General features: G+C 42.0%; 1 long non-coding RNA gene across 2 annotated transcripts; it reads right to left on the bottom strand.

Moving 5' to 3' along the window:
• Window positions 1-403: 403 nt before the first annotated feature.
• LOC110016929 lies at window positions 404-3,526 on the bottom strand. 2 transcript variants are annotated; one of them, XR_002875097.1, is made up of 4 exons: window positions 3,423-3,526; window positions 3,057-3,095; window positions 2,787-2,834; window positions 404-2,469 (listed from the first exon to the last, which is right to left on the bottom strand). It is a non-coding gene; the product is annotated as an uncharacterized LOC110016929 (long non-coding RNA). The 2 variants fall into 2 exon arrangements; XR_002875096.1 differs by having other exon boundaries at window positions 3,057-3,526.
• Window positions 3,527-8,100: the final 4,574 nt, after the last annotated feature.

Here is an 8,100-nt window from a genome sequence, read left to right as displayed (position 1 = left end):
AGGAGGAAGACATTCTTAATAGTCTGATGTGTCAAAATAAAAGCATGAAGTGTCGGCTGCTGAAGCAATTCCAAATTAAAAGCTCCAAGCTTCCTCTTTGAATTAAGTATGTAGCACATTATGTGTAACGCATCAGGCACGGCAAATGCCGCCCCCAATGATGTGCCGCCCTGGGCGACCGCCCACATCGCCCATATCAAAAACCGCCACTGATCTCAGCCAATCACAATCACAAATGGTCTAATGGTTGTTGAGAATGGTTGATTTTACCCCCTTCTCTGTCATGGCCCTGTCCTCCAACTACCATCAGCGTCTAGGTTCTGGGGTTCATGCGTCTACCAACCGGGTTCATCCCAAGCACGCCAAGGACGCCATCAGCCCAGAGCCAAACCGCCAACGCTTATAGACTTATTCGTGCACATTTTTCTGTAACACAAATATTTTCTCGCATCCCTAACATCTCTCCTTTTTTTGAAATGATAGAGGCAGATGCATCATGGGAAAACTTGGCGCTGAATCTGGCCGAGCGACAAAAGAAAAATCACCTCAATTAAGTTAAAATCATCATAAAACTAAAGCTGACTTCTGTGTGGTTTCTGTGGTGATCATGGACTTTTTTTCATCCCACACAGCAATTTCCTCCTGGCAGGTTATCCGAGTTACATAAACTGATTGGTGTTTGTTTGTTGAACCGCAGTAAATGTTGGAATTTTGTTTTTAATAGGGCTCTGATTGAATGTAACAGCGCTCAATCAAAGCCACCAATTTCCCTGAGAATGGAGCCTCTGAAGGACGATAAAAGGAAAATAATAAAAGTTCTAGAGGAACGAGCAGCCCCACATGTGCTCGTTCATTTGAGTTTGCTGCTTGTTATTTCGATTTTTGGGTGATGTCTGAGCAGATTCTGGCCAAGTGGTGACTCATCTCCAGAAAGTCTCCGCATTAAAAAAACAATTAGATCACAGGACTGTAATGTAGATAATGCAGCACTGATCCGGAGCTCAGTACCTACTGCTGTGGTGTGAAACGGTGAGGGGGGGGCAGTCTTTAAGGGAGGGGTACATATAGGCGAAGGCAGCAGAGGAGGGAGAAGAGAAGAAACAGGAGTATGACTCATCCATAAGCACAGACACTTTGTGGGGACAAAGGCAGAAAAAACTTGATCAAAACGAGCATTTTCTCATCCGATTAGCTTTGATCTTGTTTGTGTTGTGAGACACTAATGATGGAAATAACTCTGAATGGTTTAACCTCAACCACTGTGATACTTCTCCCCTTTTTTATTATAGTTATTTTTTTAACATTCTTTAGCTTCTCCATATTCGGATGCATCAAAGAGTACAGAAGCGAAGCAGCGAGGTTTCTAATCTGAATTTTGCTAATTCATTTTCCCGGCGGACCTCCTAAGAAAGCCTCTTAAAATCATGGACTGATAATGAAGCTCATTAGTGCAGCTTCATTCTGCCCGTTTCACCCTCTGCAGCTCACTTATTCCTGGCAGGCAACACTAACAAGCAGCTGCGGATCTCACCCAGGAATCTCCTGCTTTATTCCGGAAATGTCAGACTGGGCCTTGTTATCTTCACAGCTTACTGGAGCAAAAGGATTAAGAACATTAAACTGATTGCTGATCATTTTAATCTGGGTATCACTTTTTGGCCCAAAACAAAATAGATGAAGATTGTAGTTATTATTTTATCACTCTTTTATTAGACAGCTTTACTTATTAAGACATAATTGATCCTGATTTTCGTGTGCATCGGAAAGAGCATTAATTTCAAGAAGAAAATCACTTGAAAGTAGTAAAATTAACAGTCTATGCCGCATTGCTACTTAAGAATTTGACCAAATAAAAAAAAAAGGAGCTCCAGACACGCATTAAAAAAGGTGAAAATTATCTGAAAAGGTTAACAGTTCAATAGAATTACGGTACTTCAAACAACAGCCAATAAGTATTTATGCGTTAGTTCTAAACAAATAGCCTGTATTTTGTGAGTTTTTTAATGAACCTGCTTGTTGTCTATGTGTAACAACAAAAGATGAAACATGCACTGACAAAAATGATGTTTTGGCCTTGTAAATATTTACTTAAAAATAGCCCGAGTTAAATTTACAAGCATTTTTTTAAGTAAATGACACTCCAAATTTTTTTCAGTGTGGATTTATTTAGTCTCTACACACTATAAAAAAAGGAAGGTATACTCAACTTTAGTGTAATTTAAACAATATTTATATGACACTTTTTTATGTCAAGTTACACAACATGGTCCACAGGGGCTGACCCTGAGACAAAGACATGTTTGGGGGGCCATCCACACCAAGAGGGGTCAACACCCACCACCCTGGCCTGGGCACACAGTGGTGCAGAGCCCTCCAGCCCTCCAGGCAGGAGCTGTCAATGGGACAGCAACTGGTGGACCAGAACTATTCCCAGTGTGAAAAGTCAAGATGGGGGGAAAAACACTGGAGCTAAAAAAAAACGAGGGACCAAATCAGAAAAAATAAAAAAGTTACAACTGAAATACTATTATGCTCCTAAAATAAAAGTAAAAAATCTTCAACGACTAAAGAATTTAAAAAAGGGTAAGAGAATAAAATGCATATAAGAAATCAGTTAAAAGTTAATATATAAAATATGCACCTATTTTCTCTTTAAAAATCACAAGTGTAAATAATATTTGACCTTTAATATAATGTCACAAGTAAAAACTCACATTAAGGCTGGACAATCATTTAAATATGGTCATGGTTTATTATTATTATTACGGTGATCATCATGAAGATACCTCATAATCTTAGATCATCTTCACATCCATCCATCTCATGTTTTGCACCTGAAACATACAAATTCAAATTTTAAAATTAAACCATACTACCAAATACATTTTATGTCAAATTAAATCTAATCATTTTCAAGAACATGATGTTCTTGAAAAAAAAGAAAGAAAGAAAAAAGGTTATCTATTATGTTTTTCATCTCACACTAACTTAAGGATGTACATTTATATTGCTTTGTTTTTGATGTACATGATGTGAACATAATTTTGTAATATTACCTGTATGGCCAGGTGTCCTGCAGTTGTCCAAAGTAGTTGCTTCAGCAAAAACGGCGGGGGAGGGGAGACAACATGACGGGAAGCACAACTCTTTTTTTTCTTTTCTAAAACATGTATCATGAAATTCACTCCTTCAAGCATGAACTTTACCACAATTTGCTTGGGTAAAAACACGCCTTCAAGTATAATGGGGCATTTCCAGGCAAAACGGACAAACAGTGATATAGCAACGTTAGCTAGCTCGTAAACTTAGCTAGCTAGCTAGCAAGAAAACAACATTTGCTCGCGCCGCTGCTTTAAACGAGGACTAGCTTAAGTAAGTGAGCCAACAGGAACGTACAAAGTTTGTTTCACTAAAAAACTTACCTTTGTGATCCACGTTGCAGTCAACAAAGTCCGCCAACATTTGAAATGTGGAGCATGCGCACCTGTCCGTCTGACGAAAGACCGCTCAAATGAGGGGCGGGGCTTTGACGTTGTGCTCCCAGTAGAGAGAGGCGAGTTAGAATCACTGATGTTACATTTACTTGGAAATATCAACTAATTAAGCCAACGGACTGGTTTAGTAAATATTACTTGGATTGAAGGATTAAATGTACATACAAAACAGAGGACTTATGATAAGAAAGATTTACCAAGTAATGCATCACATGATAACAAGTTTTTTTAAGTAAAAGCACAGAATTGGTATTATTTTGTAGGATTTATATTGTTAACTGGAATAATATTAAGAAGGCAAAAAAAAAATCATTTTTTTCAGTGCAAAAAACAAGGTTGAAACTGTGAAATGTGTCTAAAATACTGACAAAGGTTCACTCAAATTTTAATATAAATTATAAAATAAACAATTAATAATATAAATTATAGATATACTAATTTTACATTTTGTTAGGTTTTAATAAACATATTTCAGAGTTTAAAGCTTTTTGAAACTTTCATGTTAAATCTTTAAATGAAAAACAATGCTGTTGGGGCTAGGGGGGGGGGGTAATTTTTCGGTAGAGAGATAATAAATGTTCATAAAATGTAAAACTAGCACAGATTCTTAATAATCTTTGTTTCCAAAATAATGACAGGTGTTGAGCAAATTGTTTGCAGTGTCCAGCAAATACAAACATGACTTTGGATTTGGCGTGCATGCGTGAATGAATACATCATTAAAAAAGATGGCTGCCTTCAAATAGCTGCTTCCAGCCTTGGGTGATTATGCGGCGAGACGAGAAGCATCCCGGTGGCTCCCGATTATCAAAGCACAATACTTTGACAGCGGTTACAGTGAATCACACGCCTTCAATTAGTACTAAGAGAAGCAATATTGATTCAAATGGACCTCCACAAGTGCTGCTTCTGTGTTGTCAGCCGCTAACTAATGAGTTCCTACAGCGTTCTGCACTAATGAATGTCAAGGTGCTGCAGGTTTCCGTCGTGAGCAGGTGTAAAAAGTAATGAAAACCTGACACTACCTGAGCTAAATATCTGATTGAGGAAACGATGCTCTGTTTTGATGACTTTTTTCTCAGTCTTTGTTAAACAGAAATGCCAATTACGCCTGCTTTATGCCTCCAATATCACCTCTCCCTCACGCCGTTCCATGACTATAATATGGATTTGGTGTCCTGCTAACCCCTCAAGCACGCCGCGGCCAGGGCAGCATTATTTTGAATGGTCAATCACTCCAACCTAATGAGATTTCCCTCCAGGTTTGGCCGGCGTTCTCCCCCAGCGCGATGCCGGGCATTTGTTAGTGATAATACTATAAAAACAACCCTATGACAGCTAAAATTGGGTTTATGCCTTTCTCATATTTAGTAAAACTGAATGGGCAGTAACCGAATCAATCCGAGGGTCTAATGCCCTCCCCCTGTCAGAGCAGGAATTATGTAATAGCTCATAAAAGAGCAGAGGAAGGAACCGCTGTCTCCTTCAGTCGAAGGCGTCGGCTGTCTTTTCTTTGTGGGAACTTTCTCTTTGCGTCACCCCAGTGTTTTCTTGATGGGGAAACTGTCATTTATTGCCCTTTTCTGACACCAATCTGCTGGTGCAAAAAGGCGTGGAGGGAAACAGGAAGACATGCAGCAGAAAACCTGGGCATGGTGTTCCTGTTGATGCAGAATGTGGGGGTGTCACAGGAACCAGCGCTGCTTTTGTGAGCTCAAGGCATTAGGATTCTCATTGACCTCTGGTTTCTACACGCTTTTCAGATCCAGAAGCTTCCCGTGATGTCATCCAGCTCCAGCGCTGGGGGGTATTTTTTAAAGCCAGAACAGCCGCGCTCTTAAATAACGGCATTTTTGGGTGTGAACGAGCTCGGCTAATGACCAGCTCTGCCAGTTTCAACCCTTAAAGTGTGTTGGAGAAACACAGGAGGTGTGAATTTGTCAAATCCAGCATCTATGAAACGCAAGAAGATTTTGCAGACAAAGGGTCAAGAGAGTCGTGGAGCTCGGAGACAAAGTTTGGATGTGGGACTGTGAGTCACCCTGTTTCTGAGAGAAAGCCACTCTGCAGACACTTTCAGCACAGAATGAGTTCTCAGTTAAGAAACATTCAGACGTGTTGCAGATCTGCTGTTTAAAGCAACACTTTGACACCCAAACTAACATGCAAAGATCAGATAAATATTATAATCTCCTCCAAAACAAGTGAAAAATGTAAACTGCTTCACGTGTTTCCCTTGTTATAAGTGAAAAAAAATCTGCTTATTGGAGCTTTTGATTTGTAAAATGTCTTGAAATAAGTTCTTAGAAAATGAAGGAGGCTACAAACTGAGGGGATCTGGGATCTTCAAGATCACTAAACTTTGGAACGGGTTCAGTAATGAGCTCAAACGATGTTCAAATATTCAAAAAAATGTATCGAGAATTTATAATAAAAAAAACCTCTGATTTCATGACATAAAGATAAGAGGAGTTAAGGATCAACAGGTGTTTGAATAATTCCAAATACATGAGTGAACTTGAATGTGATAAAATAATCAAAGCTCTTTTAATTACAGAGTTAACATTATGTAATGTGCAATCGTGATTACTGAAATGTTTTTAATAATAATAAATAAGCTATTGATTTTCTTTACTTAATCTGCAATGTGTAGAAATAATGTGAAAAGTATGTGCATAAACTATTTCTAACAGTTAACTTTTCTTTTTAGCTTTTTCCCCTTTTTGAATGTTTAGGTGGAACTCCTTGTTTCTAAGATTTCTTAAGTCAAATTGACTTTCTGCACATTTTACTGCTTTCTAGTGATTTTCTTCTTAAGATTATTGTTCTTTTGCTATTTTCAGGCTACCTCTTTTTTATTGATTTAGAGCATAAATAAACCTAAAATGAGACCAAAAATACACATTTAACGACAACTGTCTTAAAAAGAAGGTTATACATGAATTATGGGTCAATTAAAACTTTCCGGTTTCCACAAATCAAGCCTTTTCCCTGAAACAACCCCTCAGCATTCACAAAGAAAACTTTTGCCTAAAAACTTTATTTCAGGAGAGGTTTGACCAACAATAAGATGTTTTCAAGACCAAAGGACTAAACAAGATACAAATGATTTATTGTCTTTTAAAAAGTTGTTATATTTCACTGAGAAGGTTCTGGTTAGTTAGGCTAGTCCTAATTTACACTAAAGGCCCGTACACACCGGGACGAATATTCGCCAGGCGTTATTCGCCAGCGTTTTTCGCCACGTTTTTTGTGTTCACACCCAGGCGATTTTCGCTGACGATGAGTGGAGTGAACATGCAATTTCATTCCCTGACATTAGATGGCGCTTAATGTAAAACAGAAATACTCCTGTACACAAGGTGGCGCTGCGCAACTTTACGCTTCTTAAAGTCGCTTTTCACTCAGAAGAAGAGAGCAAGTATCTACACGCTTGTCAGAATCAAACAAAGAAAACATGAATATTTCAAGCACCAGTAGCTCCAACTGGTGCTTGGTTCGGGGATGTTATAGAATGTCCGTCCGGGGGGGGGGCGACGCTTTCTGGCTCCTCTCTCTCTGTGTGGGGTGGGTGGTGCCGGGCCTGGGGTGTCGGCGCCTCCGGGGGTGGGCCCCTGGGCTGGGTGGCCCTGGCCCCTTTGCTGGGGGTGGGCTGGGGGACGGCTGTTTGACCACCGGGGGACAGTCTACCAGCTGTCCCCAACTTACCCCCTTCCTTATATAACCTCATATTAGGGTGAGGGGGTGGGGGGTCTAGCCTGCGATGCGCCTTGGGGGGGGGGCTACTTGGGAGTGGCCCCCCTCCTATGGTTGCCGTATGGAGTGGGCCCCCCCTCTTTCGGTTTTATTTGCACCTTAGACATGTAGGGTCCTTGGTAGGGGGGGTGCTTGGACATCACTGCAAGCAAGCAGCAGATGTCCTCCTGGCACCCTACCCGCCAATTTTAACCGCACCTTAGACATTTAGGGCCCCTTGGTGTGGAGGGTGAGGGGACATCACTGTGAGTAATCAGGAGATGTCCCCTTAGTGCCCTACTCGCCAATTTTAACTGCACCCCCCTTAGTACACACACCCCTCCCCCTTCAATATATACATTCAAACATAAACACACACACATGCACACAAACACCCTCTCAAACACCCATACACGCACACACATTTTACAAGGAAGGTGGGACCTGGGTCCATCTGTCCCCTACCCCTTCCCTGGTGGGGGGTGCGGGCCCCTTGGCGATGGCGGCCGTGTCCCTTGGGTGCCGGCTCCCTGGGCCCGGCGGTGCTCTCTCCGCACGGTGGGGGGGTTCATATTACACCTGAGCCGGGGGTGTTCGTGTCCCTGGGGGGTGGGTCCTGGTCCTTGCCCCTGGGCCCCGCCAAACGTCCAACATGGCCGAGCCTGGTCGGGCCATATTTATAACATCCCTTGTGGGCCGCCCTTTTTTCCCCGGGGTTCCCCCCTCCTGGGCGGGGGCGGCGGGCCCCTGCCTTGCTCCTACCTGGACCAACCGTGGGCCGGGTGGGTGGCTGCCTGGAGTGCGGAGCGGGTCTCCCTTGGGGGGTCCTGGCTCGTACCTGGGGTCGGGGCGGGGGGATGCCCGGAACTCC

This window comes from Oryzias latipes, chromosome 17 (genome assembly GCF_002234675.1).
Source record: "Oryzias latipes chromosome 17, ASM223467v1".
In the NCBI taxonomy this organism is placed as follows: domain Eukaryota; kingdom Metazoa; phylum Chordata; class Actinopteri; order Beloniformes; family Adrianichthyidae; genus Oryzias; species Oryzias latipes.
Note: the sequence above shows the minus strand (reverse complement) of the source record. Positions and strands in the feature narration are given on the sequence as shown.